We start from the raw sequence: 12,303 nt of genomic DNA, 5'->3' as shown, positions 1-12,303 counted from the left end.
CAAGACTGTATACAGTCCTTTGGGGAGATTATGACTTAAAATGCTGAGCCAGAGTTCTCCCCATTACTTTGGCAGCAGCTGAAGTAACCTGTACCATTGGGTGGATCAGTCATCATAATGCACAGGTCTTAGCTAATGCCATTTCTAAGGCTAACGAATCCCTAGTTTCTACTTCTAACTGTCACCAAAATTAAAGTGCCACCAGCATAGCACCTAGTTGTTTTTATATGGTTTCAAACTACAGCATTAGTTCATCACTTTTGACAAAGTAAACATTAAAGAAAAAATATCTTGGAGGTGTGGGCTCAAACCCTAATAAAAGATATTGCCTGTTTTTTGTTTTTGTTTTGTTTTTTGTTTTGTTTTTTGTATTACAGGCAGTATATAATGTCAACAGTCACAAGTAAGAAATCTGATCTCCTCAAAGAATTAACATATAAAATCAGTCCATAGTGCAAAGTCATCTTAAAGAGGCAGAGTAGCAGAAGTTAAAATAAAGGGAATGTCATACCTGCCACTCCCCTGCCCTGATCAGCGCCTGCTACACAATAAGGATCTCAACAAATATTCATTGAATGAATGAATGGCAGTCTCTGATATCATTAACACTCTGAGATCTCATTTACTATATGAACATATCCAAAGTAAGAATGTACTATTTCGAATTAGAATTCATCAGTAGCAGAGGAACACAAAAGGAAAGTCGTCAATGCAGATGTTGGCAATGTCCATCTAAAAAAAAAAATTTTTTTTAATTCTTATCAATGTGTTAATTAACTAGATGGGGGGTGGGATTCCTTTCACAATGTATACATATATCAGATCACCAAGATGTACATTTTAAACATCTTACAATTTTGTATGTCAATTGTACCTCAATAAAGCCTAAGTTTTAAAAAAAATCCCTACCATTTAATGAAAATGTTACTGGTCCTTCCCAAAATGTCACAATGATGAGATGGCACTGAGAATCAGTGATATATCTGGTTAAGGGATATCTTGATCCCACCTGGAACAAAATCTTTGTTGAATGCTAAATGAATGTTAATATTCATTTATTAACCAGAACCCTTATTTTAGTCCTTCCCTATTATTTTGAATCTGTTTTCTTCCTTCTACAAGTAATTTTTGGCTCTTCTCCATAATACCCTATCTAATCCCTGTTTCTTCTTCTCATGACCTCTACATTTAGATAGTTTTTCTGGTTGCATGTATACCTACATAAATGTAAGGCCCTTGGGGACCCCTGAGTATACTGTCATTTACCTTTTATTAATTCCTTTAATAACAGTATTTTATCATATAATATTTGACCTTCCTTTGTTTACGAATATTTTATTATTTTCCTTGTAATATTACAAGATGGAGTTGCTCAGTTATAGTCATCACCAAATCAAATACATATAAAGATACTCTAAAGTTAGATATTTTCCCCAAAATTACATAGGAGTAAAAAATAAAAAACAGGGGCTTCCCTGGTGGTGCAGTGATTGAGAGTCCACCTGCCAATGCAGAGGACACAGGTTCGTGCCCCGGTCTGGGAAGATTCCCACATGCCGCGGAGCGGCTGGGCCCGTGAGCCATGGCTGCTGAGCCTGTGCGTCCAAAGCCTGTGCTCCACACAGTGAGAGGCCCGCATACCACAAAAATAAATAAATAAAATAAAAAACAAGATTTTTAAAAATTTATTTACTTTATTTATTTTTGGCTGCATTGGGTCTTCATTGCTGCACACAGGCTTTCTCTAGTTGCGGCAAGCGGGGGCTACTCTCTTCATTGCAGTGCACGGGCTTCTCACTGCAGTGGCTTCTCTTGTTGTGGAGCACAGGCTCTAGGCATGCAGCCTTCAGTAGTTGTGGCACGTGGGCTCAGTAGTTGTGGCTCACACGCTCTACAGTGCAGGCTCAGTAGTTGTGGCACACAGGCTTAGCTGCTCTGCGGCATGTGGGATCTTCCGGGACCAGGGCTCGAACCCGTGTGCCATGCATTGGCAGGCAGATTCTTAACCACTGCACCACCAGGGAAGCCCAAAACAAGATTTTTTTAACCTTTAAGATAATGCTGAAAGCTCAGGCTATTGAATTTATTACATCTTACATAAAATTAGAAATTATGACTTTTTAATTTGGGAGTAATATATGATCATTCATTTTTTTTAATGAGACTATTTGAAAGATAAAAACTCTAAATCACCAATGTTTCCACTACCCACACATAGACACTCTTCCTCCTAGCCTTTTTCTCTATTGAAAGACACCTTGGATTTTTTTTTTTTTTTTTTTGCGGTACGCAGGCCTCTCACTGCTGTGGCCTCTCCCGCTGCGGAGCACAGGCTCCGGACGCGCAGGCCCAGCGGCCACGGCTCACGGGCCCAGCCGCTCCGCGGCACGTGGGATCTTCCCGGACCTGGGCACGAACCCGCGTCCCCTGCATCGGCAGGCGGACTCTCAACCACTGCACCACCAGGGAAGCCCCGACCCCTTGGATTTTTATAGTTAATCACACTAACTATGTATAAATTAATATCCCTTAAAATCATTTTTTTAATGAAATAGCATATTTGGTGGGGGAACATAGCTTACTAACCTTTTGTTCTAGGGAAAAAAACATAAACATGGATTAGAAGAAATTATAAAATGGCAAGGCATTTAATAAATTCCAAAATCTTTACTTCATCACTAAAGGTACATGTGATCATTTATGTATACAAACTGTATTTACAGGAAAATTCAAATTCTGGAATTGCCTGCATCCTCTAGAGTAAATGGTTTTCATTTAATTTTTTATTCATAGGAAAAACATTTATCTCATGCCTTAAGAATGTTTTCCAAATCAAATATGTAAAATAACTGAAAAGAAAACAACTAGTTAATCAAACAATACGATTAGGTCATAAGACTTCACATTTGAGTATTTGACTGACTAATTTCATTGCCTTCTAATTGGAGGAGAAATAACCCTTCTCAATGGAATTAGACTCAAATCAGAGTCCATAAACATTTCCTCCACTAGTTTTGTTTCTGAGCTTTTTTTAAAATCCCATAAAAAACCACTGGGACTCTGGAATACAGCTGCCCTTGTTAGCATTCCAAAAATTAAAGCTCTCATGTGCCTCGGCCAGGAACACTCCAGAAATAATGAAGCCCAGCTTTCACATGGAAGATAAGCATGTTTAAAAATGTAGCTTAGAAGTGCTCTCATGGAAGAAACCATCTCTATCTCTTTATGAAATCAAAAAGTAATAATTGGATGCTAAAAATAATGAGATGAATTTATTCCAAGAGGAAGCATCATTCCTTAAGCCTGTCAAATACCACCATATAAAATCTCTTTGTTCCTATTTTTGATATTGAGTGCTCAGCAGTTTAATGCCAGTGGTGGAAGTAACGATGATCCTTAACTTCTACTAGGTGTTGGGCAAATGCCAGATATTTTCTTTCCATTCTTTATTTCCTTTCATCTTCACAACCACCCCCAGTGAAACCAGGACCCCCTAAAACTGAGCTCCTCTGGTGAGTTTATGATCAACCTCTCCACCCAAAACTTAATTCCCTTTCTTGTCCCACACCTGTTCCCCCTCAAAATTGAGGAGTATCAAAGAAAATGGGGACTGAAACTGAGCAGGTTTCTTTGAGGTCTTCCCAGGTACAAACGCCCCTATGTGCCCCCCTCTTTCTTGTTTGTAGCAAAAAAAAGAAAAAAGGCTTTAGTCTCCTAGGCCTCCCCTGAGTTCCAAAGAGCAGGCTTAAGCAGTTAATAGTTAGGACAATAAAGTCACAGGACTTAGTTCCTCCTGAAGGGATATACATCTGATGATGAGTTGTTCTACAGAAACTGAGACTCCCACCCAGGTGGAGGACGGTGACTACATGCTAACCACAAACACTAGACCCCAGACTGGTTGGAGCCAGAAGGTTGAGATTCTAGAAACTTCACCCTGTTACCTCAACACCTACCAGTCAGAAGAAGGTCCATGAGCCGATCATACAACCTATGACCCTCTCCCTTAACACTATCGTTGAAAACCCTCACCTGAAAGCCAGAAAGTTTGGATCTTTGAGCATGAGCTGCCCATTCTCCTTGCTTGGCCCTGCAATAAATCTTTCTCTGCTCCAAACTCCGATGTTTCAGTTTGTTTAACCTCACTGTTCATCAGGAACCTGACCTTGGGTTTGACAACACTAACTATTTTAGATGAGGAAATTGAAGCAGAGAAGCTAAATAACTTGCCCCAGTCACTTAGTAAGTGGCACACTCTAGATCAGAATCTAGATTTGAACTCAGTGCCAAGTTCTTGATGCTCTTATATTATAGAATAAGGAAAATTTTTCTTTATGTTCTCCACATAACTCTGAATACCACCCCCTATTCTTCCCCCGTTTTCTCTCACCACCTTTTGTTTGCTTGTTTTTAACAAAGAATTATCTCAATGCACATTTATGATAAAATGTTGCACCCTGAAAGAGCTACATTTTAAAACATCATACCAAGTAAGGATTAGAAGCACTATCAGGTCCCTTGGGACACAGACCATGTCATTAAATTTTATTTAATCCTCTCAATAACGCTTTACATATCCCATTTTATACAAAAACTCAAGTAATTCAAGTAACTCCCCTCAAAGCAAATAGCTATTTATAAAGCTGAAATTTTTGTACAGCCAAATTTGAAACCCACATATTGTTTACTCCAGAGACCATGCTCTTTAATAGGCTAAAATATGTGCACTGCCATGCCTGCAATAAACAGGGTATTTAAACAACCCTCAGTAAATCAGAGTAACCACATGTTTAGTTTGGGTCTCAATCTAAATCCTCGTTAGTCAAATATGATCAGCCTTTGGGAGAATCCTAAATTCCTCAGAAATGGATTTAGAAGTTCCAAATTTCAAGGAATTCCAACTTATTTAGTAGTCCATATGCAATTTCAACCTTTCCTTTCCCTAAGAAGACAAAGCGTGTAGCCCAGCTAATTAGGTCTTTGTCAAACAATAGTTCTTTTCTTTAAATCTGTGGCTTCTCACCCAGATGATAAAAAGCTATTTCAGCTCAAGACTCTTACTTAATTGGTTTGCACCCTACCAGGGACCTCCTGGGCTCCTGCATATCCCCACATCAGAGTGCAGGGAGAATTCTCTGCCTGCCAGCAAAGCACAGTTCTAAGATTTATGCCTGGCTTTCATGTTCACCCAATGAATTAACTGGAAAGGCTTTGCTCCTATTGCTGCAACTACGTTCCCTAAGGAAAGCACTGCTTCGGAAGCTTGTGCATGTCAAAGGAAGTTTGTTTACCATTAGAAAAGTCCACCAGAATTAACAGTGAAGCGATTCTTTTGCAGCCTTTGGCAGCCCACATAGCTAAGGACCCCAAATCCCAGTGGCCTCAGTCACCCAAGCTTGGAAAGCAAAACTCACATCCAAAAACTAGCCATTATAAAATCTTTCCACTTTAAAATGCTAACTTTTTAAATATCCTACTGGTACTTTTTAAACCCACATATTTAAACAAGCTCCTAATTTAGCAAGTATTGCCTTATGTTGTAACTATATGGTGATACAAGTTTAGACCTAAAGATACCAGTAATCGTTTTTTCTAACCACTTCATTTTTCCAGATACTTAAGGACCAGAGGGTTCAAATATCTTTTCCAGTTAGTAGCAAGGGGTGGGGGGTGGTCCAGAACCCAGATCTTCTCAATTATTTCTTAGTGTTCAAATAAAAACTTTTTTTTAAAAAAAAAAGGAAGAAAAAAACCTCTGTTAAAAACTTGGGTCACAATACATGGTAAATTTGACTCCAAGAGACTGTGGGAGGAGAGAGTGACTGGGAAAGGAAGCACAGTCAATGGCACTTAATCAAATAAATGTTTTATTCTCTGAGTGATAGGATGCTGTAATAATGAAACACTGACATGAATCTTCCTTTCACTACAGCTATTTTCCCCCACAGAATGGATCAGATTTGCTGGGATATACCACCCACCCAATGTAGAGAATGGTATTCTGTATTCTGTAGAGAATGGCTGTTCCATGATTGGCAGATCAGCCAGTGAATTCACATCTGTTAGGGAGCAAACAAACATCATGGAAACCAGGGCAAATTTAGTAAGCAACTAAAATTTCATCTTTTCATTATTATTTTTTTTCAAGCAATGAAGGTTATCAGTTCAGGAGAGTGCTAGCTCTCTTAACCATCTAACCGGAAGTCAGTCAGGTGAGAGGGAGCCCCAGAAAGGGCTTGTGGCCAGGCAGGGTGGTCACAGATGAGCAGGGATGCAGCTGCCCCCATGCCGATTGCACACACACTTGCTGCTCAGCAGAGACTTTATGAAGGAGACTTCAGGCAGCAGAACAAAAATCTCTGGCTTCCTGCCATATATGCTGGCAGCAAATAAGAGACAACAGAAGAGCACAAGCTTAGGCACAGCACCGCTGAGGGTTGGAGCCTTCCTGGATGTGGGGAGGAGGAACCTGCTGAGGCCAGACAACTCAGGAAGACTGACATCTATCTGGGCCCACCAGCACTTACCCTTTCCCAAATGCAGAAAGCACAAAAGAAGAGTACCAGGAGTCTAAAAGGCATGGTATTTTAATGTAGATATTGAAACAAATGATCATAATTACCTTATTTAAAACTATAGCCCTTTGAGAGAGTATGGCTAAGAAAACCCCCAAGTTCTCTCTTTTTGCTTTGCCCAGGAACTATTTAGCCCAGTGACTACATAGCCCTTGGCCCAGACATACTTGTCTGTCATTTACTTCAAAGACTTCAGGGTAGGCAGCGGGATAATGTGGTTGTACACGGATTTTAATCCACACTCTGAGGGCAGCTAAATCACGTTTCCTAGGGGGTGGTTTTTGGCACTGGACAAACCCTCACCAAGAGTCCAAATTCCCAAGGTTGCTTGGGCAAACACTTCAGTCATCTCCCTCTGAATCTGTGCAAGAGGGGTCATTAATGAACACAAGGGCCTTAGATATAATCTATTAATGGTGAACTGAGTGGTGCTCAGGCAATGGGGACTGGCTGGAAATGATGGATGGAAAGCTCTGCCCTGCAGGGTCGAGCACCTGTCCAGCCCAGCAGCATAACAATTTTAAGACAGCTCTTATGACAAAAACTTCATTTGTTCCTGTGTCTGTCACATAACAGAAAATTCTGCCACCTGATCCAAATACAGTTAGGAACCCTGCTGCCAGACTATCATAACATTGCCTCAGATGGACCTCCCATATGTTGGTGATTTCAGGAAAGTATGAAAGGGTGGAGACCAGAAGTTGCATTCCAGGTTGTATGACTGCTTTTGTGCTAGCTCGCTATTAAATGTATGTTCATGGAACACAATTTGGTCCAACACGTGCTTTTATTGTATTATGTCACATGGTAGTTAGGTTGTAGATGGGAGAGAAGATGACTCTCACTCACTTCCTCTACTCATAGCACCTACTATGTGCACGAAAAGAACCTGAGAACTGTGAATGCCCACACTCTGAAGAGAGACCAGTGGTGGGCGCCACTCATCCCACCACTACCCACCTCTGCTTGTGTTCTTCCTGAACAAAGAGGGAATTAAAAGGGAAATTTCCCACACGTAAGTCCCCCTCTAGAACAAGGTATTACTATAAAAGTTGTGAAGTTACATTTACTTCTATAATCTCCAAGTTTGTTAGCAAAATGATAAAACAGTACAGACAAGAATGCTATATATACGGGTGACGTGTGAGGTTGGTGGCTGAACTTTGATTGATCCCACTAACTGCTGACAAGATGAGCACTGTGGGATTCTAGGATGACTAGAGGCACGGCCTCTGAAGGTTAAGTAAGCTGTGAAATGCAGGTCCATTTCAGTAAATAGGATCAGTCAGGCCCTTTGCTTTGGGTTTTGTTTTTAAACGTTGTCAGATTATATATCAAGTTTTTTTAAAAAATATATACAGCAGGTTCTTATTAGTTATCCATTTTATACATATTAGCTTATATGTCAAGTTTTGTTGTTTTTCACCAAAAATTATGCAGCGGACTTTGCTGCCAGCGTAGCAATTTACTGAAAATACCTGTGTGTGTGTGTTAATTCATTGATTAGCATTTGTAGTATATAATCATGAATCAATACTCCAGGTCAAGAAAAGAGAAACTTTCATGGAAGACAATAAGAGGGTAAATATTCTCTAAATCATCTTTGTCCTCAAAGATATTACATACAGCCATAGTCCTAAAGAAAATCATTAAGCCAAGCTGGTCTTTTTTTCTAATTTTCCCTTTGTTTCAGTCAATACAAGAACTAAGATAGAGTGTAAAGAATAGAATCCTCCTGGAAAAATAAGAGACCTTGACATCATTCCCGTTACCAACCCCAAAATTGCTCTTATAGATCAGAAACAACTTAAAAGTCAAGCAGGGCTTCTCTGGTGGTGCAGTGGTTAAGAATCCACCTGCCAATGCAGGGGACACGGGTTCGAGCCCTGGTCCGGGAAGATCCCACATGCCGTGGAGCAACTAAGCCGTGCGCCACAACTACTGAGCCTGTGCTCTAAAGCCCGTGAGCCACAACTACTGAAGCCCACATGCCACAACTACCGAAGCCCACATGCCACAACTACCAAAGCCCACGTGCCTAGAGCCCGTGCTCTGCAGCAAAGAGAAGCCGCAGCAATGAGAAGCCCACCCACTGCAACGAAGGGTAGCCCCGCTCGCCGCAACTAGAGAAAGCCCACGCGCAGCAACAAAGACCCAATGCAGCCAAAAATAAATAAATAAAATAAATTTAAAAAAAAAAGTCTAGCAGATCTAAGTTCAAATTTCCCTTCTTTCATTGCAGATACCTAACTTCTCTGAACTATGATTTCTTCATCCATCAACAAAACATATTTAATAATATCTACTTTGCAATGTTGTTGTAAGGACTAATACAGATAACAGAAAAAGAGCACCTGAAAGAATGCCTAACACATAATCTGTGCTCAATATATGACAGTGTTATTATTTTTCTTACTGACCTTATTTCTGTGAGTAATAATATTGTCATTCATTAGCAGCTTGCCTAGAATGAAGGAAGCAGTAATATCTATAAATAATTCATGACATTCCATGAAATAACAGTCATCTTCATTGCCTGGAAGCAATAAATAAATTAAAATTCTGATTTTCTTCATGATGTGACAAGAATGTGAATGGGATCAAAATATCTGCCCCCAAATATGCCACTTTGGCATAAAAATTGTTTTGACCTGAAGGCAATTAAAAAGCAGCGAATGTAGAATGTAGAAAGAGATCTCTGCTCTCACCCTATCTGCCTAAAAGTGAAACATAAATTTCCCTTTTTGAAGTTGTTCTCCCTTTCCTCTCCAAAACCAGGAAAAGGAAAACAACCATTATTACTGGAGACAGAAAGATGACACCAAAATCAGTCTGCACAAACAAACCTTACTAAAATAAATTTTATCTTTCATAACTTTCCCCCATATACTTACTTTCCCCCAATATACTTTCCCTAGGAGCCCAAACCCTTTTTCCTTTGTCTAATCACTTCTCCACAATTTATCACTCTTTGTTTAAACGGTATATGAGATCTCAAGGCTAACTGCTTCTTTAGATCTTCGTTTCCTTTCTATGAAGGGCTCTGTACCCTAAAATTAAACTATTAACGTCAAATAAAATGTGTGTGCCTTTTCTCCTGTTAACCTTTTTGTCAGTTCCAGTCTAATTTGAACATCTCAATAACAGAAGGTAAACGGTAGATTAAAAGTTTTTTTTTCTTCCCCTACAAATTTGTATATGTTTTGAAACTAAGAACTACTCATCTTAATTTTAGGGGAGACAAGTAAATAAACAGTTTGAAAGAGCACTTAGTGCTATTCCTTTTGAGTTAGATCTTTGCTACACATCCAAGGACCGGCAGAATCAGCATCACCTGGGAGCTTTATAGAAATGCAAAATTTGAAGGCCTATCCCAGACCTACGGAATCAGAACCTGCATCTTAACAACCTCCAGGGGATTTGTATGCACTTTAAAGTTTGAGGAACACTGGACCCTTACTGTCCATATTCCTCCACTTGCCAGCCAACTCAGAGTGGTGACATTCTATTATTCTGTTTCTAATCAGTAGGAGGTGACTAAGTAAATTATTACAGCATAGAAACTTGTTATTTCTTTTTTAAAAACCCAGCTAGAGCCTTGTACAATGTGTAAAAGGCTCGGAATACCCATGGTGCCAAATTCTGGACAAATACATTCTTGTGAATTTAAACATGGTGGAAGAATATTTCCTAATGATTTTTCAAGCTGCCTAAGCCTAACCATGAGCACCTGCCCTTTGTGCTATGGCCAGTGTAGCACAGATACATTTTACATAATATGTTATGGTGAGCTCAAAAAGCAGACTGTCTTACATACACTGCTGATTTGATATTTCCTGACTTTTTGAAATACGAATGCTCAGTAAGTCTGAGGAATACCTTCCTCCATTTCTTAGAAGACTAATTTCATCCACATCACATGTCTATTGTTCACAGTCTCTTAAAAATATTTTCTTTTTTTTTTTGCTCTAATTGACAAAGACTCGCTTTACCAAAATTTAGTTAGGTTCCTTTGAGCCCTCAACTAAGCCTCAATCTTGACCCCCATCCTTGCTGGGACTGGAGAGCCCAACTTTAGCAAGAATCCTGTTAAGTCAGTTTAGAAAGAATCTCCCACCCAGGATATCTGAGCAAATTCTTCATCTCCCATTCTTGATATCTAGTCACCCTGGCTTGCCTTCAGCAAGAATCCTAAGTCAGTTCAGCAAGAATCCTCCTCCTCTGGATGCCTCCTCTTATTATTTTCCATCCACTGGCCCCCTCACTCTGCTCACTAGTTCTAAATCCCCAGCTCTCTTCGCTATATTGAGAGTTGAGCCTGATCTCTCACTTCTATTACTGTAGTCTTGACATCTTCCATAATAGTTCCAAGTAGTCTTCCTTACCATTTTAACAAGTGTCAGAATAATTTTGTCTTTAACAATACCCTTTTTAAAACTTCTTATTAAGAAGCAGCCAGGAAAAAAAAAGCGACAGCCAGAGCACAGAAACATTGGCAAGAACTGTAGCTTACTCCCTGAGAACTGTAAAGCACTGGGAACAGTGTGTTTGAACCAAGTTTATTTTATTAAAAGTATATTTGAGACTATTTAGCTCAAAACAAAACAAGTTAAGTTATTCAAGGCTGTGATTTTACCCAGAATGCTAGATAGAGATAGTCTAAATAAAATCAAACATCTAAACGATGGTCCAAAGATGTGAAGCCCCCAAATATTAATGATCTATTTCTGTTGGGAGTATAAATAGAAATGAGCCAGCTGAACAGAGGTCCAGTGATCCCGCATTAACTTACCTCTTGGGCAAGTACCCACATCTAAGTTTCACTCATACTACTCAATTGAAGTCCCAGAAACGAGACAACAGGAGACTCTTCTCACATCCCTCCAAAGGCCATCAAAATGACAACAGGGTGGTCAATTTCCAAAGGTCCGGGCACTCTACATAATACTGCCCCCATCACATCAAGCATTCCCACTGGGGATAATTTTTATTTTTAAAAAAATATTTATTTATGTATTTATTTAGGCTGTGCCAGGTCTTAGTTGTAGCATGCAGGATCTTTAATTATGGCATGCGGGTCCTTTATTTTATTCTACTTTTATAGTTGCAGCATGTGGACTCTTAGTTGCAGCATGCATGTGGGATCTAGTTCCCCAACCAGGGATCAAACCCAGGCCCCCTGCATTGGGAGCACGGAGTCTTACCCACTGGACCACCAGGGAAGTCCCCCACAGGGGATATTTTTTAAAAGACCTCTAAATACTCTCAAGTCTAAAAATTAACAAAATAGGTCAAAGTAGATGTAGTTACTAAAATGTGGATAGACGATAAGACAATTTCAGGCCACTTTTACAGGCATCTCCTTGGTTGAGTGCTTCATTATCCATACCTGTGTTTCCCAAGGCTGCGTTCTATAGAACACTAGCCGATGAGATGTTTTCAAAAAAAAAAAAAAGGTTCCTTGATCAAATTAACTTGGAAAAGAATGAATGCTCTATCCTCCCTGAAAAGAATCATATGTTCATTAGCATACAAAAGATTCTAAATCATATTAGCATGTAAGGTTCTGAAAAGTTCCGAAGGAAAGGAGCCTGTATAACTTTCTTTAATCCAGGGTCTTCCCAAATGCAATTGCCACAGAACTTTTTTTTTTAAATCCCACACTGTGTGGGAATTCCCTGGTGGTCCCGTGGTTAGGAGTCGGCGCTTTCACTGCTGAGGGCCTGGG

This window comes from Delphinus delphis, chromosome 5 (assembly GCF_949987515.2).
Source record: "Delphinus delphis chromosome 5, mDelDel1.2, whole genome shotgun sequence".
Classification (NCBI taxonomy): domain Eukaryota; kingdom Metazoa; phylum Chordata; class Mammalia; order Artiodactyla; family Delphinidae; genus Delphinus; species Delphinus delphis.
Note: the sequence above shows the minus strand (reverse complement) of the source record.